Genomic DNA, 26,062 nt, shown 5'->3' on the forward strand with positions numbered 1-26,062 from the left:
CGATGGACTGGCGACCTGTCCAGGGTGTATCCTGCCTTCCGCCCAATGACAGCTGGGATAGGCTCCAGCACCCCTCTGTGACCTGGATGGATGAATGGATGGATGGATGGATGGATGGATGGATGGATGGATGGACGGACGGAAAAAAAAGTTTTCAAAGGAAACTATTTTACTATTTTACTTCTCCACTATTGTGGATTCTAAAAAAAATGTTTTAGGCCAAAACTTTCTCAAAAATATCAGAAAACGATGTCTCAGGCTTCAAGCACCATATTCTTGAACATTTCATGTAATAGCTTCCTGTCAGGGAGCTTTTAGAGGCATTAAATGCTTTGGACATCTAGTTCCCATCACCACCATTGTGAAAAAAAACGTTTCTGAAAGTTCCTCTAGAAAGAAGCATTTCACATCAAACCACTCTGAATGACTTCATTTATATTCTCACCCATTCAATTTTACACATATTTTACTTGGTGGAAGCCTAATGGCTAAAAAGTGAGCTTTTATCGCTTAAATGTTTGATTACAATATATTTGATATTTGGTGATTATGATAAATTTAGTCTTTTTCTTCTGATTAATAGAAAACCCAAATCTGATCATGAATTAAGGTATGAAAAAGGTATAAGTATAAAGTAGTGAGTAGTAGTCTGGACATTGCTTTACTCAATGTGTGTAAATAACAAAACACTTCTAATTGTTGTACATTCTTTGAAGTCAATATGGAAGTAAGGAAAAAAAGTTTGAAAAAGTGTTACATTCACTCAGAATAGTGCATCAAATACAGCTCTGGCTCTCTACTATAATAATCTGGTCTCTGGTCTAAATGCTAGGTTAAAATCCTCATAAAAATCCATGGATGATGACGATGATGATGATGATGATGATGACGATGATGATTATTATTATTATTATTATTATTGATAAGTAAATTGATATAGAACTTTACATTATGAAGAGGTTCTTTACACTTTAAATATTTAAACATCTCATTTACAACAATTATTTTTTTTAAAAAAGAACTTTCAACTGAAAAGTTTTTTAAGGAAATGAAAGGTGTTCTTCTGCAGTATCGCTCCAAGGAAAGCTTTATGGCTTTTTTCTCCACCATCTAGCTGGACAGAAGTGGCCTAAATGGAGGACAGTGAATGCCAGTGCTTTGTTGGTATTAGAGTAAGTAATAGAAGAACTTTGCAAATGTCAATTGCTAAAGATACCTCAGTTACAGCTTTGTACATTGAGAACTCTTGTCTGACATTCAGAACTCTTCTGTGACTTTTCTCACATCAAGCAGTGCACAGTGAAAGTGAAAGTGTCTAAAAGCAGCCTAATCTTGTCTACCTCAACCCAAAACCTAATCCTAACCCTCACCCTGGCCCTAATTTTAACCTTAACCTCAACACAAAACGTAATCCAAACCCTCACCTTGGCCCTAATCCTAAATCTTACTTTAACCTCAACCCAAACCTAATCCTAACCCTCACCCTGACCCTAATCTTAACTATAACTTTAACCCAAAACTTAATCCTAATCCTCACTCTGGCCCTAATCCTAACTCTAACCATAACCAAATCCTAATCCAGTTAAGATCCAGGTACAGAACGGTGTCAGCAGTGTGTTGATGACAGCTTGTTGAGGATGTTGAGATGGTCTGTATTAAACCTGTTACATGTTCAGTTCCTCTCAGGTTAAACATCTACAGACTTGGATCCCACAATTAAAGTGAAAAACAACTGAATTCAGCAGATTATAAACTATTTTATTTATGCAGTTGATTAAAAGTCTCTTGATAATCTACTGAATGTATTCAATGCTGCTACATCATTGATATGTTGTTGGAATGTTACTGAGAGTCTGTTCAGTGTTTATTCCATCCTAAAAAGACCACTCAAAATAAAGTGTCGCCACGTTATCATCTCTATGAACACCATGAATTTACATGGGTGACGTTGATATATGTGATATCACTCGCTATTGAGTCCCTGTCTTCAGAAGCTTTAGTTAGGGAACATAATGGTACCATGTTTGATTTTATGGGCACGGATTTCAACAATAAGAACTATGAGTCATTATAAAGAGACACTGTCTTCTGAAGCACTGCACATGAGGTTTATGCTCATTAGATTCCTGTTCTTGTCACGTTTTCTGCTTCACTCAGATGTAGAGACAGCTGCAAACCTCACATTGTCCAAATATGTCTCAAATACATGTAATAAGAAAAAATATAGCTAGAAAACTCGGAGGGTAATCCTGCTAATTTTCAAAGATTGTGCATAATTAAATGGCTAAGATGTAAACAAAGTTTTTCAGAGTGATTTGATTGGTCCATCGTAGAGAAAAAAGTCAGAATTTTTGCAGTGGTGGTGATAGGAACCAGACGTCTGAAGAGTTTAATGCCTCTAAAAGCATTGCTGATTTTTAAATCTGAGAGGTACATGCAGAGTGCAGTAAGGCAAAATAGTCGCAAGTGAGAACTTATTTTTGGGACTACTTGGCACTATTTTACCATCATCAACATTACATATAAAAACTCAGAGGACAAGGGTAGGTTCACTGGTCATTTTGGATAGTGAATACATACATACATACATACATCATCTAAACCGCTTATCCTTCTGGGTCGCGGTGGGGTGCTGGAGCCTATCCCAGCTGGCATTGGAACGGAAGGCAGGATACAGCCTGGACAGGTCGCCAGTCCATCACAGATAATGAATAAAATGTTGAAATTTGTGTTGACCCCAGTAAGTCAGTAAGTTTCTCTATAATGAACCATTTCACACCAAACCACTCTGAATGACTTTGTTTACATTGCAACGACTGGATTACATGGACGTTCTGGAAACTCAGTGGAGGTTCCCCTTTAGGAAGCAAACATGCTTTCTTTGGCTTTGCTAAAAACAGCAATGAAAGAATGAAAAACTACGGAGCCCCGCTGGCGACATCCTGCATAAATAAAAATAATGCGTGGCCACAACTTAGCAAGGTGTAAGAACGAGATCCTAATGCGTGGCCACAACTTAGTAAGGTGTGGGAACAAGATGATTAAGTCGTGGTCACAACTTAGGCGTGGGAAGAAAATCCTAATGTATGGCCACAACTTAGTAAGGGGTGGCGACAAGATCCTAATGTGTGGCCATGACTTAGTAAGGGGTGGCAACAAGATCCTAATGTGTGGCCACAATTTCATAAGATGTGGGAACAAGAAGATTAAGTCATGGCCACAACTTAGTAAGGCACGGGAACGAGATTCTAATGCGTGGCCACAACTTAGTAAGGCGTGGGAACGAGATCCTAATGTGTGACCACAACTTAGTAAAGCATGGGAACAAGATGATTAAGTCGTGGCCATGACTTAGTAAGGCACGGGAACGAGATCCTAATGCATGGCCACAACTTTGTAAGGTGTAGGAACAAGATAATTAAGTCACGGCCACGACTTAGTAAGGCATGATCCCAACATCTTTCTAAGTTGTGGCCATGCATTAGGATCTCGTTCTCACACCTTACTAAGTTGTGGCCATGCATTATTTTTGTTCATATGGTACGTGACCAGCAGGGCTCCATAAAAACGTTATCCATCCTGGAAGGTTGTGTTACAGCAGTGATGTTATACTATGAGGGCTTTAGATGGTGGAAGTATTAGCAACTAGAACTGTGTGTCTGAGTGTGTGTTATAGGAGAGAAAAGTGCAAGACTGAGATAATGTGTGTGTGTTGTGGAAGAGAAGATGAGTGTAAGACTGTGTGTGTGTTATTTGTGTGTGAAGAGTACCCAGGTGTCCTGAGACGATCTGCAATATGGAGACTGTGGCAGAGTGTGTGCCAGACAGACAGATGAGGTGGCATCTTCCCTTCTGCTAGCACTGGGTCTTCCCCTCTCTCTCCCTCTCTCTCCCTCTCTCTCTTTCTCGCAATCTCCTGCCTCACACTTTTTTTCTCCTCCTCTCTCTCTAGAGTCTAATTGGTTTTCTCATCTCTCTCACCCTCCCTTCTTCCAGACCTTTCTTTCTCCCCAGAGCGTCTCTTTCACATGATACTGGCTCATAAGCGCAGTGATTAATCTCCACTCTCTTCTTTCATTCATTCATACTCTCTCTCTCTCTCTCTCTCTCTCTCTCTCTCTTTCTCTCTCTCTCTCTCTCTCTCCTCCCCCTCTGTGTTACTCTCTTTCTAAACGTCCTTACTGTCAGTCTGTGTGTCCTCCAAACTTAACTTTCAAAAGGCAAGATTTTCCCGAAGATACTCACATCTCCTGGTAAACTATGTAAGACTCATTAATATTCTTGCTGCATATTCAATTTACATGACAATTATATAAGCATTAGGACACATGAGGGAGTATGTTAGCATGAATAACATCATGGCTGCAACTTGGAGGCAAGAGCTGAAGGCAAGTACCATAGATCATCACAGCCATAATGTTATTCACAATAACACATGGCCTCAAGTGTGCTATTGCTTTTATACAACAGTTCTGCAAAAAAAAAGGAAAACATAAAGCAAATAAGACCCAAACATTGCACCAAATGTGCTTTAATATGGGCAGTTCCTTCCACCAAAAAAGTAGTAACATTAGCTTTGAGATGTGGATACAGCTATCTATTACAATATCAGGTTCAGCTCAGCTTTTTCAGTGCTTGCCAGATTAACCTGAATGTGGTTTTTGTTCCAGTCAGTCTGTGAAGCATTTCACCGCTCATGTTGTTTGCTGAATGGTGGTCTGACCAAATGAACTGCAGGTCAAATATTGTCATAGAAATCTAATTTACTTGTTCTGTGTTGTATGTGCCAAAAAATAAACGTAGTAATGGTTAGCTGCAACGCAAAGTCATTACTTAGTAAGCAGTGCTCAGCAGAATGATGCAGTTATTGTGGAAAAAGCAAGCTGTTCTCAAATATCAGCAGAAGAAGGACGGTTCTCAACCAGACTGTGATGTCAGAACTAACTGTTGTATAAATCTAATTATACAATGAATTACACTACATAGTTAATTATGCAATGATAAGTTACATTCACTTCACATTCTGTATTCATGGCTACGTTTCTGAATTTTTTGGTTTATTGTGATGTCAAAAATCACAGAAACATTACAAAAGTAGGTCTCACTTTATTTGGATAGTCCACTTTAGTGCCCTTTGGATTATCTACAGATGTTCAAATTGTTAACCAACTATCTGTTGTAACTCAGTTGATTCTAATTAGTGGTGGGGTCAGAGGTAGGATCTGGACCAGGGTTAGGGCTGAGACCAGGGTGAGGGTTGGGTTTAGGTTTTGGGTTTGAATTTAAGGTTAAAGTTAAAGAAAGTTGAGTAGATATTTAGTTACCCAAAATATAAAGGATGTTTTTTTTATTTATTTATTTATTTGTTTCTTTTTGTAAAAGAAAAAAGTACATCAAATTTACATCATAATCAAATATATCTTCTTTTCTACTTATAAACACAAATATGGTATCATTACAAAGACTAGAATACACTCTTTCAACAAAATATTTTTAATTAGCTACAAGAATAATTAACTCATGTAATCTCACCAGAAAAAATGTTCTGAGTTTAACATGTTAGAATATAAGTACAGCAGCCATATTTGGTACATTTAGTCTATTATTAATATTTTAATAAGATTGCACTGGCACATTTATATCATATACATGAGATGCAAACAGTGTGAACAGTGAACAGTGAGATGATACCATGACTATGTTTTCTTTTATATAGCTTGACATTGTCTGATGTTTTGGAGATGCTGGAACATGATGGACCAAATAAAGATACACAGCATTTCTATCAATTTGTCATTATGCTGCCTCATGGTTCATTGTTTAACATGATTCATTAGCTTTGCCACTGGCCAGAACTGTGGCTAAGAATAAAATATGCACCTTTTCCAAAACATTTTCTGAGGAGGTATATCATTTTTTTAATGTATTCACATAACTGGGGAAAATTCAGGATTAAAATGTAAGAAGAGGTATTTCCAGATGTGCATGCTGTTTGTCACATGTTGTTTGCATGGCCAGAACATTCACTAGTACAGAAACAAAACAGATTGGATTTAAACCACCTGCTTTGGCTAATCTTGCCTATTTGTTTCAGTGAGTTCAGAATAACATTTTGCCACCAACTGTTGTTGCCAAAATGTTAAATTGAAAGACTGGAGCTATTCCATGTGACTGAGCACAGTGTGATAGCATGAAGAGCTTATATGGTGAAATCCACCATGATATAAACCCATGATATAAAGACCAAAACAGCAAAGCCTGTTTCTATTTCACTCAGCTTTGCTGTTGTGAAATCACCTAAAATAATTAGAATTCATTGCTACTTTTGAAAGGCTTTCAATGAGGAAAAGGAATCTTGAATTTTGCAAACTTTTACTCTTTAGATGTCTGGATTGACTGTACTTTCAATTTGCAAGATTTCTTACATAATTAAATAATTAATGACATAGTTAGGTAATGATTTACATTCTGTATTGAAAGGTTCAAGTCCACACTGCTGACATTTCTGTGCTGGTTTTGCTCTCAACAGACGACAAAAACAAGTAAAGAATGGATTTTCTTTGATAATTCCTCTAAATAATTTCTACACACACCCACATTTGCTAAACCGCTTATCCTTCTGGGTTGCAGTGGGTGCTGGAGCCTATCCCAGCGGTCATTGGGCGGAAGGCTGGACACACCCTGGACAGGCCACCAGTCCATCTCAGCCTCTAAATAATCTGTAATTTTAATACTTTCTCCACTTTCATGCTTGTTCTATTTAACCCCTGCAAGTACTGTAGTTATGCTCTTAGTTCTTAAGTTTTGGATGGAAACCAAAGGGTTAAGATCTCAATGAAAAAAAAAAATGATACTATGGGGATTTTTTTTTTTTCTGTGGCATCTAGGAAGATAAAGCCAAGCAAGTCCTTCCAATGGTTAGGTCTTCAAGAGTCTCAGTCTCATCCACTATTCACTCCACCTCTGTTTACACATTACTGTAATATGTTCACCATTTTAAGGACCATCCCAAGGTGATTAGCAGAGAGCGGGACTGGACTATAGAACACTTTGAGGACAAGCAAGCAACAATCCAGACAATTCAACAATTCAGACAAGCGCAACATGCAGTTACACTTTGCTTGAACCCTGTTACATAACATTGACATAACTATGCCACAAACATGTCATGGCAGATGTCACATGCTGTCATTACACTGTTATTACTGAACAAAATCTGACAACTGTTGTTAGCACAAACACATGTTAGTTCCACCTTAATATTATTCAAAAATAACTAAAATAATAATAGACTTTGGGGTATTTTTCTTCCAAAGTCTTTTTACACAATCACTGAAAATGGAAATATATATCATAATATATATATAATTAGGTTGAGATTTTAGATCTGTCGAAGATCAGAATCAATGATGTATATCACATCATTAAAGTGACGCAGCACTGCTGATAAAGCAGAACTCTTTGGTGGCATTTTTGGTTTTTATAGTAGAGTTTTGTAGCTTTGCGAAGGAGTCAGGAGTATATTTTGCACATGACCGAGAAGTGCAGGAGCTGTTGGCCGATCCAGCTGAGGATGTTACAACTTGTTTAACAAGACTTTCATGGCAGATGTGACTGTGTGCATCCCAGTAAGATTGAGGCATTTAAAGGCTGCAGGTGTGACACAAAGCATCAACATTAGCAGTAAATGTTTGCTGGTAACGTATCAGGATTTGTGTCTGGGTATGATGTAATACTAGTTACATTTAACATTAACTTTACTGGACAGCAAGGATCCAACAGCTAAATGTCATCAATAGAACTTTTCTTCATAATAATCTGTGCAAATCATCACCTACATTCTGAAGCCCTAGTCTCTTCTACTGATCGGTGCTGATGATAATGTCTGAATGATGTGATATACATCACTGTGATCTTTGGCAGATCCTGCTAGAGCCTCATGTAGAACATCAATATGTAGTTCCAGCTGAGATGCACACTCTGCTTATAGTGGAAAGTTAAACTGCACTATCATTTCATCTCTACAGTGTTGTAGATGTTTTCTTCTTCTATAAGCTCTTGCCTTTTGCAAAACCTAAAAGCGTCGAGGCAGTAGTCAAGTCAAGTCAAGTCAAGTCAAGTCAAGTCAAGCCAAATTTATTTATATAGCGCCTTTTACAACAGATGTTGTCACAAAGCAGCTTTACAGAGAATCCGGGTCCACGCCCCTAGTGAGCAAGCCTTGGCGACAGTGGCAAGAAAAAACTCCCTCAACAGGAGGAAGAACCTCGAGAGGAACCGTGCGGGGTAAGCAGGACAGTACATGATAATAACACAGCTACATGTGCAAATCCATAGTGTCTATCCGTAGCTGTAGTGAGTGAGGCAAGGCCGTCCCAAAGTTTAGTTACCTACTGAAATCCTCTCCCCTCATCAGGCCTCCTCAAAGTCCAAGATACACCACTGGATGCGAATACTGTACCAGTGGTAGCCTAATAAGCTTTCAGTCAGTGTTTAGAAAAAGAAAACAGCTGTGGCAGCTCTGTAAGAGGTAATATATCGGTGTTCTCCAAAATATTAAACTTTACACGAGAAGGAAAAACTTTCTTTATTTTTAATGTAAATCAGTGTAGCCAGATTTTTTTCCAAGTCATTTTGGGCCAATTTTTTTGGTCCATTCATCATGAAATTTACACATAATATAAAGAGCAACAGGCTTTTTCAAATTATGTCAAAAACTGAAAATGACAAAAATGGAGATTCTGTCCTGACTGCAGCGATGTGTTAATATCTACTACAAGGTTCATTTGCACAGGTATTAGCTTGGCGCTAACATGCAATTCAAAACCCCATAGCAGAAATTCGCATTATTGTTAAAGTTTTCTCATTTTTGCAGCCCAAACTGAAGACCTATCTCTATCAGTCACCACTGACTCACCACTGATGTGATGTAACTCAAAAAAGTAATCTGCTTTATAATGTTAAGTTGACCTGACATTTTTTAAGGTGTCTACTACCTGAGCATCGGTCAATACCCTGAGCTTAACATCAATCCAAAATGAGTACTGCTCTGAGTTTTCTCCAGTCTAATCCCAAATCTTAAATGCAAACATCGGCAGCTATCTCATCTACTGTCTCTGGTGACAGGCAAGGCACATCCCGGTTAGTTCTTGTGAGACTCTTGGAGCTCCTCACTGTCGGATCAGAAAGCAGGGTTAAGTCATCCTGGCTGCCGCCGTGTTATCTGTGTCTGGTACACTTCAGTTCCTCCGATAAGAGCAGATAGCGGGCCGGACCGGCCCAAGGTCACTGTGTGATGGACAGTTTCAGCTTCCTCTGTGGACAGGTGGCAGATAAGTCTGGGTCGGGATGATCCAGAGCAGAGCCTGTACTTATAGAACCTCTATGAGAAAAAAACACTGATCTAGGATCAGTGTTTGGCTTCCTTTCCTTCAGTTTTTTGACTTTAGGCAGTTTGCGAGAGGGTGCAGGACAATTAGAGCCTGGAATATTTGCCAGATGATACCGAACAATTTACATGAGCCACGTTCAGGTCAGGACATCATTTCTCGAATATTTATCAGGCTAAGCTTGGGTTCCAATTTCACATTTCCTCAAGCTTACACACTTAAAAAAGATGGTTCTTCAAGAGTTCATATAGTAAAGACAACTATATAGAACCATGAACACTAAATGAACCCTTTGCATGACTAAAGGGTTCTTTGCATTGTGAAAGGGTTCCTTAGACTGATGGAAAATGTGCTGTACGTAGTTCTATATAGAATCTTTTTGAAAGGGGTTCTGTATAGCACCAAAAAGGGTTCTTCTATTGTAACGAGCTTGAAATCATAACAATAGAAGAACTCTTTTTGGTGCTACATGAAACCATTTTCAAAAAGATTCTATATAGAACCATATATAACACATTTCCCCAAGCTTACACACGTAAAAAAGATGGTTCTTCAAGAGTTCATATAGTAAAGACAACTATGTAGAACCATGAACACTGAAAGAACCCTTTGCATGACTAAAGGGTTCTTTGCGTTGTGAAAGCGTTCCTTAGACTGATGGAAAATGTGCTGTATGTAGTTCTATATAGAATCTTTTTGAAAGGGGTTCTGTATAGCACCAAAAACGGTTCTTCTATTGTAACGAGCTTGAAATCATAACAATAGAAGAACCCTTTTTGGTGCTATATGGAACCATTTTCAAAAAGGTTCTATATAGAACCATATATAGCACATTCCAAATTCTACATCAGTCTAAAGAACCCTTTGGACTGATGTAGCAAGGAAGCCTTTAATCATGCAAAGGCTTTTTGAGTGTTTGTGGTTCTATATAGAACCATTTTCTTTACTAAACAACCCTTAAACCCTCTTTTTTAAGAATGTAGGACTCCAACCTTTAATGCATTTTGGCCAGCATTCACCACTGCTTTACCTCATTATTTATTTTTGACAATGACATGGTCAAATGACAGTCACAGTTGTTCCAATGCTAAGCCAAGAGAGGTCCATCTTCCAAAAATATCCAGCTAAGAATGGCTCCGAAACTGATGAAGGACTAGAGAATGGCTAATATGGCAATGTGAAGGGGCAATAATTGGACTGTGATGAAATCCATGCTTACCATTTCAGTGTTGACCTGCCAAGGAGAAAAAGCAGCTGGACGATGTTACAGCTTCTAAAATCATTGGAACTCTGTTTCCTCAGCCAAAAGACACAGGTCATGTGGTCACTTTGGTCCAGACCAAAAACAGCACTTATAGCTCTAAGTGTTGGCCCTATCTTCATGAGATTAACAGTTTGATCCCTGGCGATGCCCCCGCCATCCATAGCCAGGGGTCCAGGAGAGCATAACTGGCCTCGCTCTGTCTGGGTGGGTAGGATAGAACAGCACCTAGTCTCCAGTGGCTTTTTACAAAGCCAGCTTTTGAAGATTATGTTTTTAATTTCACTTTTTATTTTGCTTTTTATATGTACTGATCTAAATCTGAATCATTTTAGCATTCAACCAGACCTCCTAACATAACAAGTCTAAAGTGTTTTGTTATGTTATGTAATGTTCTGACTGCACCCGAGAAAATAGAAAGATGGGCTATGGGTTCTAACCAGTAAGGTGGAGGTACAACGTGTGGACGGTGGACAGTGTCCTATCAGAGGTCAGAAGGCAGTTTCTGGACCTGAATTTTGCAATTACTTATAGCTATGGCTATAGGTGGCCAATCAAATCAGCAGTTAATTTATCTACCAGTTATTACAAAATCCAAATCAGCACCAAAACTGAAGACTAGATGAACTGGTAAGCTTCCTCCTAAACTGGACACATGCAGGTTTTGGCCTACTAGAGAATGAAAAGCATGACCAAGACTCATGTTGCCACGCATCCCTCCAGCTCTGAAGTGTCCATGAACTCCATCTCCCAGAATACTCTGGGAGTTCACATGCTTGCTGACCCTCCACAGTCCTCCAATTATTGTTTACACTTATCTGAATACTAATCTGGTTCACTTGTTCTCCTGTCATGTGATTAGTTAGAGTTAGTATAAAGTCCAGACTTTTAGACTAGTTTCCTTGCGAGGTATTGCCCCTTCTTGTGAACTACTGACCGGTTTCTTTGACTGCCCTTTTGCATTTTTTGACCCACCTCAGATTCTTTGACTTTGTTTTTTTGTCTTTGCCCTTTTGGATCTGGTAGCCTGGTTTTGTTACGTTTGTCCTTCTTTGTATTTTGACCTCTCTGGAGTTGACCATCGCCTGTTCATCAACTTTGAGTTTTGCCAAAGCCCTTAACAATAAAGTCTCATTTTTCATTTTTTACCACGAGCGCCTGACCAGTTTGGTTTCATCATACATGTGTACGAGGTCACCTCAGTGTGTCTGAATATTTCATGACAGTCTGAGAATTTTATATAACAAAATATAGCAGGGACACATCAGTGGCTCTGATACAGCATATTTTGATTACTTCATGTAACCTGTTGTAGCTCGAAAATATGCGTTTCTCCCGTGGAATAAAGTCTGTGTTTGCAGCAGAAGAGGAAAGAGCTAGGACTGCTGTTTCTCACCTTCTGAGCTGCATCCCTTAGCTTGTTCACTGCCTCTGCTCAGCATTTCCCTCAACCACACAGCAACACATCAGGAACAAAAGAGACAGAGAGAGAGAGAGAGAGAGAGAGAGAGAGAGAGAGAGGTAAACATGCCACTTTTAGCTTCTTTCCTGCAGAGCCATGTCTCATGTCTGTTTCTCAGTGTTCCTGTGAGTGTGTGCACACATGTGTACGTGTGTACGTGTCCATCAAATAAGAAATGGACAGTCAGAGTCTAATGCAGTATCTCCTGTGGGGAGGATTTCATGCAGTTGAGAGAAAGAACGGTCTGATTATTCTGAAAAGGTCTCGTGGCATGTCATTTTAGAGATGTTCTTTGAATCAAAAAAAGCACCGTCTGCATGCTGAGAGAGAGACAGAGAGAGAGAGAGAGAGAGAAAGAGAGAGAATGAGAGGGAGAGAGAGAGATATATAAACAGTACCCTAAGCCAATCCAATGTAAAACTATATGTAACGATGTGTATGTCTGAGCACAATTCCTTACAGTATACTGCCCTTGTGGGAACAAAAATTTGCATCTACATTCTTTTTTATATAATTTGATATTTTTTGAGTTTTTTTGGATAAAACTCTTTCCATTAACTTACACTGAAAGTTATGAGTGTTTTTTCTTCATCTGTGAAGTTACCATTTGGAGATTCAAGGTTTTGTTCCAGCAGTGATGATATACACATATACATCACATGCAAATGTTTGAACACTTCTGGTCAAATTAGAAATGTGTGTGTGAATGTGTATGTCTGTCTGTCTGCCCTGACGATGGACTGGCGACCTGTCCAAGGTGTTTCCTGCCTTCCGCGCCCAATGACCACTGGGATAGGCTCCAGCACCCCCCCACGACCCAGAAGGATAAGCGGCTTAGATAATGTGTGTGTGTGTGTGTGTGTGTGTGTGTGTGTGTGTGTGTGTGTGTGCGTGTGTGGTCAAAATAAATGTCTTGTTGATTTTCTAAGTGTAAATATAAAACATCCTCTACAGAGAACAAATTACACATGGCATTTCTCAGCAAACTTTAGTGCACAATTTCTATTCATTTGCTGAACTTAACATATTGAAATAAATAAAATGCGCCGTTACTTTTGCACAGGACATATTTTATGTTTTATTCATTCATTTTTCTAATATGTTCAATTCAGCAAATGAACAGCAGTGGTGCAGAAGTGTGCAGAAGTGTGTTCTCTGTACAGGAAATATTAATTTATTTTCACTTAGTAAATCAATAAAACATCATTTGACCCAAACTTTTGCATTTGACTGTTATTATGGGTGTAATGATATACAATATTCAAAAATTGTTTTGATATAATACTGTGATGGTACAATACATTTTTCACTACAGCAAAAAATAAGGAGCACCTGAATAAAGTGCCTTGTGAAGTGGCTCAGACTAACAAACCATCCCTGGGCCTGTACATAGATCCTTAACCCTTTAAATGGCCAGGGTGTGCCCAATGACCAGCAAGCCCAATATTTTATTACACACTTCTATGACGTAAGAATAGCCCAGCCAGTTTGCACTGAAGTCCCTTTAGTTACTGGATAGAAAGTCATAGTATGTAATAAGCCTGGGATCGTAAGGAGTTAATCTGAGACACAAACCATTGCAAAGCAAGTCCTGATGTAAAAGTGCAAAATCTTCATAAAGCCACTATTATTATGATATAAGATATATAAATGAACAATGTATAAACCGGTATTATAAACATTATGGCACGTGTGATGATGATTACGGGTAATGGGAACATAAAACTGTTATATTACTGAACGAACTCTGTTATGACTATTCATAACAGCATATGACACCTGCCATGACCTGTCCAGTGTCTTTGTATTGTGTCAGTACTAGAGGTGAACAACATTCAAATTAGTTACATTTCACAAAGGAAAGTTTCAATTCAGTTTACCAATACTGATCATTTGAGCTGTTCATTTCATTCAATTAAATGTCTGATTCAACAATCAAGTCCACTTTGTCATTATCTCTTCCAAACAAGATGATTACATGAGAGCCAGTTCACAGAGAAGCTGCCCATTTCCCAATTATCTCACTATTTTATCATAAACTTTACTGCAAAATACAAGAGGGCACAATCACAGCAAAGTGGAATACAAAATAAACAGCCTAAACCTCATATCAAGATGGTGCAAAACATAAGCCCCGCCCCCTCCCCAGCCACTTCACTCTGATAGGGTGCACTCAGATGCCTAGATTTGACCATTCATAATGGTTTTCATAATAAATGAGAAATGCTTGGAAGAGACTGAGGGGAATATCACTGTTACAGCTTTCGCTACACTGTTTCAAATTCATTTTTCAGTACTTTATTTGTTAAATACACCTCTGTGCAAAAAATGAATCAAGGCCAAAATAACTACACATCACGATTTAAGTTGTCTTAACAATAAATTATAGGACTGGCGAGCCTTAAACAAATAGGTAGAGTAGCGTAGTATGGTGCAGCTTTTCCCTTTGATTCCTTTAAATGTTGAAATCTTGTGGGTAAATTTACAGACAGCCTTTTACAGAATGACATCAATATTGTTCCACTCAGCACTGATGGCTTCAAACAGCTGAAAAACATTGCCAAGCTAGTTTCTGTTTGTTATGAGATTAAATATTCGCTATAGGATTTAAATCTGGACTCTGACCAATTCAAAATAATCACTAAAATCCATTAGTATTTTAGGCTTGGCTCCTTTTTTGTGCGAGACGGTGTGTAAATACATCAATTAGCTATAATACTAAAATCTCCTCCTTGTTTCTACGCTCATTGTCCATTTATCAGCATTTTACCATGCAGGAGCACTTTGTAGTCCTACAATTACAGACTGTAGTCCTTCTGTATCTCTGTATACTTTGTTAGCCCCCTTTTACCCTGTTCTTCAGTGGTCAGGACCCCAACAGGACCACCACCGAGCAGACGTGGTGGTGGCGTGTTAGTGTGTGTTGTGCTGGTACGAGTGGATCAGACACAGCAGTGCTGCTGGGGTTTTTGAACACTATGTTTACTCACTGTCCACTCTATTAGACACTCCTACCTTGTTGGTCCACCTTGTAGATGTAAAGTCAGAGATGATAGCTCATCTGCTGCTGCACAGTTTGTGTTGGTCATTCTCTGGTCCTTCATCAGTTCTCACAGGACGCTGAATATTTTTGGTTGGTGGACTATTCTCAGCCCAGCAGTGACACTCAGCTGTTTAAAAAACTCCAGCAGAACTGCTTTATTTGTACTCGTTCCATTGCAAAATAGGCTAATTTTAGTGCAATTTTTTTTCAGACAAAGTTTTATTTTATTGTAATATTGTCTGAGTTTAACATATCAGGAAAATAATAAAACATATTATATGAAATAAAACATAAAATACAAAATGATATATATCTTTTGTTTTTATTCTTTGGATTGTTAGATACCGTTAACATATTCATTACATTTATCTTCTGTTTTTAATTGCATCAAAGCAATAAAATAAAGCCATTCTTATCTAAATGAGAAGGAAAGAGAGAGAGAGAGAGAGAGAGAGAGAGAGAGAGAGAGAGAGGCTCTGGAAGGAAACACAGGGCGCTCTAACACTAAGTCGGAGCGAGTGAGGCAGGTTCTGAGTCATGCTCCGTCGTCTTCTGAATGACAAATCCATATAATCAATTCAGAGCTAAATCAATTGTCTACTCTCACTGAGACAGACACGTACACTTCACAAAGCTGCTCGCTCTACCACTTCACTCCATCACGCTCTGCACAGTCAAAGTCCACTCACAATGTTTTAGCAAGCTTTTCTTTACCATTCTCTCAAAACTCATCTACAGAGAAAGAAACGGATAGTTCTGGTCCTAAAATCTGATTGGCTGAGCCACATTCTAAGCCATTGTAAAATCCATGACATACCCACACCTATGTCTGCTTCACAATGACTGAATTGCCTATTACGCCAAGGCAAGAAAAACCCTTGTGCTGTTAATGGAATGATATTTGACTCTCATGCTGCTCACATGGACCACTGAGTATACTGATGAAGTAAGAACCTGTTTTTTGTTTAAACTGAAGGGCTGGCGACTTATATTCTTAACTAGAACTAGGCTGGTCAGCTAGCTAACAGGCTAAAAGCCTAAATAAGCCTAAACAGCTCCATCATTAATATCACAGGCTTAAATTAAAGCACTTATGATATGATTCACTGTAAAACAGCAGTAAAAAAGTCTAAAGAATGTCACTTGAATTGATTACACATTTCAAATGTTTGTATTCAGCTCAGAATTAGCATCCAACCCAGGCTGAATCCCAAACGGCGCTGTACTCCCTAAATTATGTGCTAGCTGTGAAAGCTTAGAAATTCTAGCTTCTACAGCCAAATAATGCGTCATATATCGAGTGTGGATGTGGCTGAATCCCAAATGACTATTTCTTAGCTCTATTATGCACCATTGGGTTGCAGGATCCAGTATTTAAATCCCTATGTAGTGCACTATGTAGGGAGCAGGGAGACATTTGAGATTCAGCCCTAGCATGAGAGGAGGGCGCCACTGGATTAATGCTTAATAAGACTTGTGGAGGTAATTTGGTGACCAAAAAGTACTTATCATATGTTCATTGTTCTATGACAAAAAGTTAAAATATTTATGAAATGACTGTAATTTACAGCGCTGAGCGACCAAATATTCTCCTAATTCAGTCCATGGTTGCTTGGCAACAATACCATACTCTAAATGAACTACATTTCTTGGTGGAATACTTGTTTATGCCGATTATTATTATTAACAAATTATTATCTGAAAAATCGTGTATTTTATCATATTTTATGTTGGCCACCGTTTTATAAAAGCAATGAGCCACTTGAGGCCATGCGTTCCTGTGGTTTCATTACAGGGAAGGGAGTTTAAGGCACTCTGCTTCACATTGAGCCTAAGAACACCCTTCCTGTCTCTTGTGGTTTATTGCTTTGGTGATTGCTTCAAGGTTGAGCTAACTTTAAATTTGTTAGGGACAGAGAAATTTGCCATTTGGGGGATGAGAATGAATAAGGCTGCAGTGGCTGAACATGCTTTACAGGCTGCTGGACAGCAATAACAGGGTTTTATTGATCTGCACGATGTGGAAAATGTGATCTGTCATGTTGTTGATGATGCTTAGCTGGTCTATTAAAGTTATTTATGTTAATGTGGAATGTAGCCTTATTTATTCATTATTTATTTATTTATTTATTTATTTATTTATTTATTTATTTATTTATCAAATGTTTATATTTAGTCATGTAGTAGTTTGACCACATTGACACAATAAAGATATTTTAAATCTTAAATCTCTCTCACTCTTTCTTTCTCTCTCCTTCTCCCTCTTTCTTTACTTTTCTGTGTCTCTCACTCCCTGTTTTTATTCTTTATATCTTTCCTTTTCTTTCTCTTTCTCTCTCATTCCATCTCTCTCCCTCTCCCTCTCTTTCTTTACCTTTCTATGTCTCTCACTCCCTGTTTTTATTCTTTATATCTCGTTCCTTTTCTCTGTCACTCTCTTTCTCTCTCTCACTATCTCGCTCTCTCTTATTCCATCTCTCTCTCTTTTCAGTTGCCCCTCTGTCTCTCTCTCATTTCATGTCTTCTCATCCCCCTCCACCCTCTTTCTTTCTTGCATTGTCTCTCTCCTTCTCCCTCACTCTGCCTTCTTTGTCTCTTTGTTTTTCTCATTCACTCTACCCTGTTTCTTTCCCTTTTTTTACTCTGTTTTGCTATTTTTTCTCTGTCTGTCTTTCTGTCTGTCTGTCTGTCTCTCTCTCTCTCTTTCTCTCTGAACAGTGCAGTGTTTCCCTCACAGTTGTTCTAATTTAGAATGAACTCATGCAGTGGTGTCGAATTCTCCAGTTTCAGTCGGAGAGGTTTTGTGAAATCGCGCTTGGGGAGGAAGAGTTGAAACGGTGTGTGGTGGTGCGTCGGGGAGAGGAAGAAGCACCGGAGTGGCACACACACCTCCACCCACCGGTGCTTCAGGGGGTTTGGAAATGAATACGCCTTTCAGAAGCTGTGGCTCAAAGGCAGACGCTCCCTACAGCAGAGACTCCTTCTGTAATCCACATACACAAAGCACATCATCTGAAGACCCACACGAGTTCCACATAAGTCATTTAGCCTAACCTTACCTGATATATAGTCCATGATGTATTCAGAGAATTAGGCTTTGTCCCCTCTAACTCATTAAAGTCGGCCCCCAGAGTAGTTGGAATTTGTGCATGTTTACACTGGCCATAGTAAAATGGATCAGTATGTAACAGGGATGGATTACTGAGTGGGCCACTAGGACCAGTGCCCAGGGGCCTCTGACTGCCAGGAGCCCTGGGAGGCTGTAGATCACAAAGCATGAGGTGGCCCAAATACTTGAGACCATTCACTGCAGATGAATAAAAAGCTCTTGATTATGTACAAATGACTAAATAAATGAAATAAATAAGGAAATGTTGTCTGCTCTGAAGCCCCTCGAGTTTCATATTATTACTGACTCATGGGATTTTATTGTTGCCATTCAAACAGGATGTTTTAGACCAAGGGTGTCAAACTTATTTTAGGCAACAAGTAATATGACCATCCAATGTCTATTTGATGTCATATGTTTATTTCATCATCATTTATCTAAAAGGTACAGTCTGAATGAACAAACTGAAAACATACAAAACAGATTACAGAGTCAGACTAGTTAGTCACCACAACATCCCAGACAGCAAGCATGAATCACCCCACTGGCTTAATAAGGTCGGCACCCCGCTGACTGTTTGCCACTTCTGGTCCACCCACGGACCACCCATAAAGTTCTATATAGTAATGTCAAATTGTCAATGTTAAAATGCACAGAGACTTTTATTTTCGAAAATAAACTAAGACAAATATTACAGAAAACCAAGAGAGAAAAAATAATGACTAGGCGTATTATAAAGTGATTTATAGAAAATTGTTGCCACTGTGCCAGATTAAAATTATTTATTAAACTAATTAACAATGTATAACTAAAGAAACAAATGAAAGAAATATATGTAAATTGGACTGTGAGTGGAAAATGAGTGATTATAAGTGGAATTTTGTCTAACACTCTGCCAAACCACCAGTGGGCTGCTCGGAAAACGCTGAGCAAAACGCCAGTGGACCGCCAGCTTTGTCATCAATAGGCCAACAGTCGCCCACTATCCTCTTGCTATCAGGGGTTAGATGCTGAGGATATGTCATCTTATACACTAAGGGCCGTATTCCAAACTTACCATCTCTTCATCATAAGATCTGACAGGTCAAGATAAGATTTTTTACAAATTTGTATTACAGAAGCAAATCTTATCTTAATTTAGGATCTTATCTTACAGCATCCCTGATAGCAAGAGGATAGTGGGCCACTGTTGGCCCGCTGAAGGTAAAGCTGGTGGCCCACTGGCATTTTGCTCAGTGTTTTCCAGGCGGCTCACTAGCGAGTCATTTTATATCTTATCTCAAGTTAGGAAATCTTAAACTACTCGATGGAAGTCGACAATCAACTGTCATGCTTGTAACCTAGCAACTGACCATATGTGCACAGCTGAAACGTAAACATAATCAAAATAATCAAGTTAGTTAGACAGACAACTAATGCTAGCTACTGTTACTGAGGTAAAAAAAGGTCAAACAAACTAAAGTGCCAACAACTTGAAGTTAAGAATATTGTTTCAGCACTTCGTGCTGCTTATCAGAGCATCACCGCTCCCCAGTTTCGGTTTCAGTTTCCCAAATGCTTTAGCTGACTGTGCTAGCATTATTCCTTTTAATAAACAGTAACACGTTTAGCTCTGTCTCCTCATTATCCACCACCATCACTGTAACACTTTACCTGACAAGTTTTCACCAACATTAACACACAAAAGTAATAAGAATGGATGGTGGAGATCGTCTCTGCAGTGTCTGGGGCTTTTAAAACACTGTTAGAAAAAAACCCCTCATAAGTCAAAGCACCGTTTTCAGTGTAGATAAATGTAACATCATTAGTGAACTATGCTGTCTGTCACTGCATAACAGAATTGAAACAAACAGTTAGAGCAAAAGTTAAGACACCTCTGGGGTTTGTCTTAAAGTTTAGACAGTATTTAGGAAATATTATAGTATATTTCTAGTATTTAGGTCTAGGATGTCTTTGTAATACTGTTTTCTTATCTGGAGTTAATGGATATGATTATGAACTTAAGAACTGTTGTTCTGTAATAGCTTCTGTCCTAAATTCAGTCCTAAATGAAGTTGTCATGGTGACCGATCTGATAAGACTTCAGACATAAGAAGTTTATGTAATACAGCCCCAGGTCTTCTAGCAAACCTCAAAGAAAGGATTGCATGCATACGAGTGCGGTGGGATTTATCTTCTTATAGAATGTCTCAGTCGCAAATGTAAGAAGTCCTGTTTAGTTTATCCTGTTAGTTTGATTTAATACACTGTAAACAATGTGAGCAGCTAAGCTAAGAAGAGCTAACTTCGCTAGCTAACTGATCTTAGTATTGTTCTGAAGGGTTATTTATCATTTAGCTCAACTTGGAGCAACTTATTCATACTTTTCATACTGAGCTGTGAGTGAAATCAAGTTTAATCCAAAACTGTTTCAGAAGCAGACGTGCTTAGAGATCATTGCTAAGCTGTGATTAGTTGAGTATCATGTCAATCATTATTTTGCAAGTGGTCAATTATGGTTCCCAAGATAAGAACCACAACCCTGTTTTGAGAGTGGTGATAGTGGTTGATAGTGGTGTTGGCGTTTACCTTTCCATGACTGTTTTTGGCTTGAGAGAAAAAGGGATGAAATCATGGGTTCATTCATAGCACCTGTTTCAAGGTTGGACAAGTTTTACAGAACATTGGCAAAGAACCTCATTTGGCTTAATGAGAAAGAGTAGCCATATTTGTACAGAGCCAAATACATAATGTTTCCAGTTTACATTACACTACTGAGCTGGACTGTAATTTTAGGCAGATTGAAAACAGCAACAATGTATTTTCCACCATGGTAACATCGCAATTCTTGGAAAAAATACAACCAATCAGTCCAAACAAAATGAACTTTCACCTGCAAACAGTATAAATAAGACCTGACATTGAGAATTTACTATAAATTTCTGTGTTTTGACAAAACTTCTTGTACAACAAGAACAATATAGAATTTTGTATAACTTCATGAAAATCAATATGAAAAAAAAGATTTTTGAGCAGAGGATGAATACTGTAGCATGCAAAAGTTTGTGCACCCCAGTCAAAATTACTGTTAGTGTGACTGGTTAAGTAAGTAAAAGATGAACTGATCTCCAAACGGCATACAAAAGTTTGAGCACTCCAAGACAGAAAACTTTTACCAAGGTCTCAGACCTTAATTAGCTTGTGAGGGCTTGTTCCCAGTCATCATTAGCAAAGGCCAGGTGATGCAAATTTCAAAGCTTTATAAATACACTGACTCAAACCTTGTCCCAACAATCAGCAGCCCTGGGCTCTTTATTTCCTGCATCCTCACCACAAACTTCAGGGTCAGAAGTTGGCAAAGGAATAGCTAAACAAGCCTGATGCATTTTGGAAACAAATCCTGTGAACACATAAAGTTCAAATAGAACTTTTTGGCCACAATGAGCAGGTATATTTGGCAAAAAGGGTGTGGAATTTCAAGAAAAGAACACCTGGCCAACTGTTAACCCTCTGGGGTCTAAGGGCACTTTCTCGATTTTTAGATATCTTCTTAAATTCACCTTTAAAGGCACTTGAAAATAATACGATACCCTGTTTCTGTAGCATGGCATGTCCTACCCTGGGCTCAGGAAGGATGCTGGAGGCAGGAGAAACGTCGGCAGCAGCCATTTCTTTATTGTCATTCACAGACCACACAAACAAACAAAACACAACCAAAGCTGGCCTCAAAGCTTTTCAGTCCTTTTCTCAAAACCAAGCTTTTCAGCTCCTCAGTCTTTTGCTAATGCTCGTCCCTCTTCTCTCTCTCTTTTCCCTCTCTGCTCTTTTTAATGGCACCCCTGAGCTGAGAGGGACAGAGAGCTTGTTGCTCCACCTCCCCATCACTGCCCCTGCTCCACCACTCAACCACTGGGGTCAAACATAAGGCACGGTCTGGCAGCCTCGCTGTGCACAGGAGGCGGGGCCTGGGCTGCAGAGTTCAGGATTCAAAGTCAGCCGCCCGCCCCCATCTGACTTCCTCCTCCCGCCGTCACTCACGGCACTCAGCGGTGTATATATATATATATATATATATATATATATATATATATATATATATATATATATATGAATCTTTTTAAACACCTCAGTGTCACTGTTGGACTGAGAATAGTCCACCAACCAAAAATATCCAGCCAACAGCGTCCTGTGGGCAGCGTCCTGTGACCACTGATGAAGGACTAGAGGATGACCAACACAAACTGTGCAGCAGCAGATGAGCTATCGTCTCTGATTTACATCTACAAGGTGGACTGACAAGGTAGGAGTGTCTAATAAAGTGGTCAGTGAGTGGACACAGTGTTTAAAAACTCCAGCAGCACTGCTGTGTCTGATCCACTTGTACCAGCACAACACACACTAACACACCACCACCACGTCAGCGTTACTGCAGTGCTGAGAATGATCCACCAGCCAAATAGTACCTGCTCTGTGAGGGTCCATGGGGGTCCTGAGCACTGAAGAACAGGGTAAAAGGGGGCTAACAAAGTATGCAGAGAAACAGATGGACTACAGTCTGTAACTGTAGAACTACAAAGTGCACCTATATAGTAAGTGGAGCTGATAAAATGGACAATGAGCGTAGAAACAAGGAGGTGCTCATAATGTTACGCCTGATTGGTGTATATAAAATTTGACACATGGGTGCATTCATGGACCCCAAAGGGTTAAGCCAGGAGAATGTATTGATTACACTTTGGGCTTGTATTGCAGGCAGTGGTTCTCACTGGGAGAGGAAAGAATGGATTCAATTAAATACCAGCAAATTCTGGAAACAAACATCACACCGTGTGCAAAAAAACTGAAGAAGCCAAAAGAGCAGTGCATAAAAGACGGTCCAAAGGACGAGTGCATGAAAGACGTTCCAAGAACGGTCCAGAACTAGAAGTCTTTTACAAGGAAGAATGGGCAAAAATCCCCGAACAAGAATGGATTGTCTCTTAGCTGCCTACAAAAAGCATTTACAAGCTGTGATACTTGCCAAAGTGGATGTTGCCAAGTACGTAATTGCAGGGTGCCAAAACTTTTGCCTAAAGCCCTTTTTTGTCTTGTTAATTTGAAACTGTAAAAGATGGCAATAAAAACGAGACAAGACGTTTAAATGTCCCACACTGCAGCACTTACAATGGTGCAACTGTGTGCTTTCATTTACCATAAAGGTCACAATTCAATTTTTCCAGACTACTTTCCAAATTCTCTTAATCCCTTAGAATAAAGTTTTATTACAGTGCCTTTCAGACGGAAATCTGTAAATTAGCTCTGTTCTGATTGGCTGCCCTACATACTGCCTCATTCAAAAAGCACTTACAGCTGAAACACTCCTTATAACTTAGGCTAAACTGCTGTGAGTCAAAATAAGTAGCTGATTCTTGTGACATCACAGAAATAATATAAAATGGGCTGTTTTTGCAGTTTGGTTTCCATATATGGACTGTATGGAACAGTATGTTTTGAAGTTTTGATAGTGTTTCCATGTTATTTCAAACTTCTTATATCAAAAAAGGAGGCAAACTTTGTTTTCCATGATGTGGGCCCTTTAAATAGAGGAAATAGCCACTTTCTGCCCCTCATTAAAGGGTTAATTGGACACACTTGCCATTCTGCATCAGCTACATGCTAGTAAGGGTCAAGGGGAAGGATGCAGAGGGCTATTTGGGACTGAACCGAAGTCATCATCAGCCTTTCGGAGCTCTTTGTATTCGGGCCGTGTGTCCAGATGGGATAAGACGCCCTCTTAATTAGGGATCTACAGAGATAGAGGTGGGCCTTTTACAGATTACAGACAATGAGAATGGCACTGAATTCCTGATCATGCTGAAGGACAGAGAGAGAGAGAGAGAGAGAGAGAGAGAGAGAGAGTTCAAAAAGCATTTAGCACTCAGCTTTAGTTGTAACGAGGGATGAAACTAACAATTAATTATAACTGAATAATGCATTAAGTGTTATTTGACAAATTAACTAATTGAGCTATTATGCCTTCTTGAATTTCTCTCCTTTTGTTGCTACATCTCTCCTTTCATTCCTATTCCCAACGGTATTTATGAGTGAACTTTGTACTTTTTCCATGCTGGGTTAGTGTGTTATGCCACCTGCTATGAACATAACGGCTTAATGAAAACATAAACAGTCATTTATAAAAGTTTGAACGCCTCTGGTCAAACTACATGTTTAAATGATTTTCTAAGTGTAAATAATTTAATGTATCCTCTAGGAAACTTTGTGTTTCTCCTACAAACCGTAGTGCACAATTTATTTGCTCAGTTTAATCTATTTGGAGAAAAATAACACATAAAATATAGAATGTGGCAATTTATGCACAGCTCATATTTTATGTTTTCCCCAAATGTGTTAAATTCAACAAATAAACAGTAGCTGTCCATTAAAATGTGCAGATGTACATTATTTTGCCGCAAGTTTAACCAGGGGCCCAAACTTCTGCTCATGTTATGTCGAAAAGTTTGTAGATACCTGCTCATCTAGTTTTCTTCTGAATGGGCAAGGTATATAGAGTCAGTCCCCCTTTTCTGCAGTACGAGCCTCTACTCCTCTAGATGTTGGAACATTGCTGTGAGAATTTGATTGTGTTCAGCCACAGGTCTCCTACGAGCTCAGGTCTCCAATGAGCTCTGTATTAAAATCCATTTAGAACTGTATGTGAATGAGTCGCAAACTCTACTACAGCAACATACAGCGTGCTGCAGCTGGGCTTCAGCCTGCACTGCTACATGTGGTGCAAAGGCTCACACTAGGAAAGCATACAGTGGCCAACAAGACTCTCAAGACTCAGTGCACAGTACAATTAAAACCAAGCTGCACATTTATGATGATGCAAATTCAGAACACATTTTCATCAACATGACTACATCTGCACTACATTTCACAAATGCACTGCAAACACATGCAACTTCAGACATGCTGCAAAGCCAGTCACAACACAACGAAACTGTTTCCTGAAAACTCTCACAGGGGATGGAGTATCTGTGATGGAAAGTCTCTGATAGAAGTTGATGAAGTTGATGGAAGTTGAAGACCATGGAGACTCACATTCTAGTAAGTTATGATAAACTTGGCTGGCTGGTTTGCTACCTGACATGTCATAGCTGTAGTTATCAGTTATATCTGTTATTGCTATTTTCATTTTTACAGTTAAATTATGCAGCTAATAGGCCTTTTTCACATTTCCACATTTTTTCTACTGGAAGTAGTCGTTGTAGGGTAACACTGCTTCTGCTAAAGCAACAGTGATGATGAGTAGAGCGTGTAGAGCTTACTCAAGTATTCGAGTTTGAAGCAAAAACAAACTTATCTCAGTTTCAGTGGTGTGTCAGCTGGCGATGAGTAGAGGAAAAATGAGTTTGCGCAATTAACAAAAGAATAAACTTTGTCATACGGAGGAAAAGAAACTCTGTGTCAGCGTTTCATGGCTGCTGACCAACGTTAATGTGTGGTTCGTGCTTTAAAGTTGCTGCTACAGCCGCTTACAGAGGAACAGTTTTCATTTTCTCCCTCAAAAACTGTCCACATCTGAGAGAGCGAGTGCTCGGCGGACAGTAGATGTTTGTTCACTGAAGCCGGTGGTGGTGTAAAACGTCTACAGTGGAGACTGATAGCTGTCAAGAAATTTTTCCACAAAGCATTTTTATCCTTTATTTAGTTTGGACTCCCCAACAACTGTGGACACATCCTGGAATTCCAATGTTGGCAACTATGACAAAGATAAGCTGGCACATCTTTCCGTGGTGGCTGAAGTGATATGAAAGCCTGCATTTCAGAGGTTAGT

This window comes from Colossoma macropomum, unplaced genomic scaffold (assembly GCF_904425465.1).
Source record: "Colossoma macropomum unplaced genomic scaffold, Colossoma_macropomum, whole genome shotgun sequence".
NCBI classification, from domain to species: Eukaryota; Metazoa; Chordata; class Actinopteri; order Characiformes; family Serrasalmidae; genus Colossoma; species Colossoma macropomum.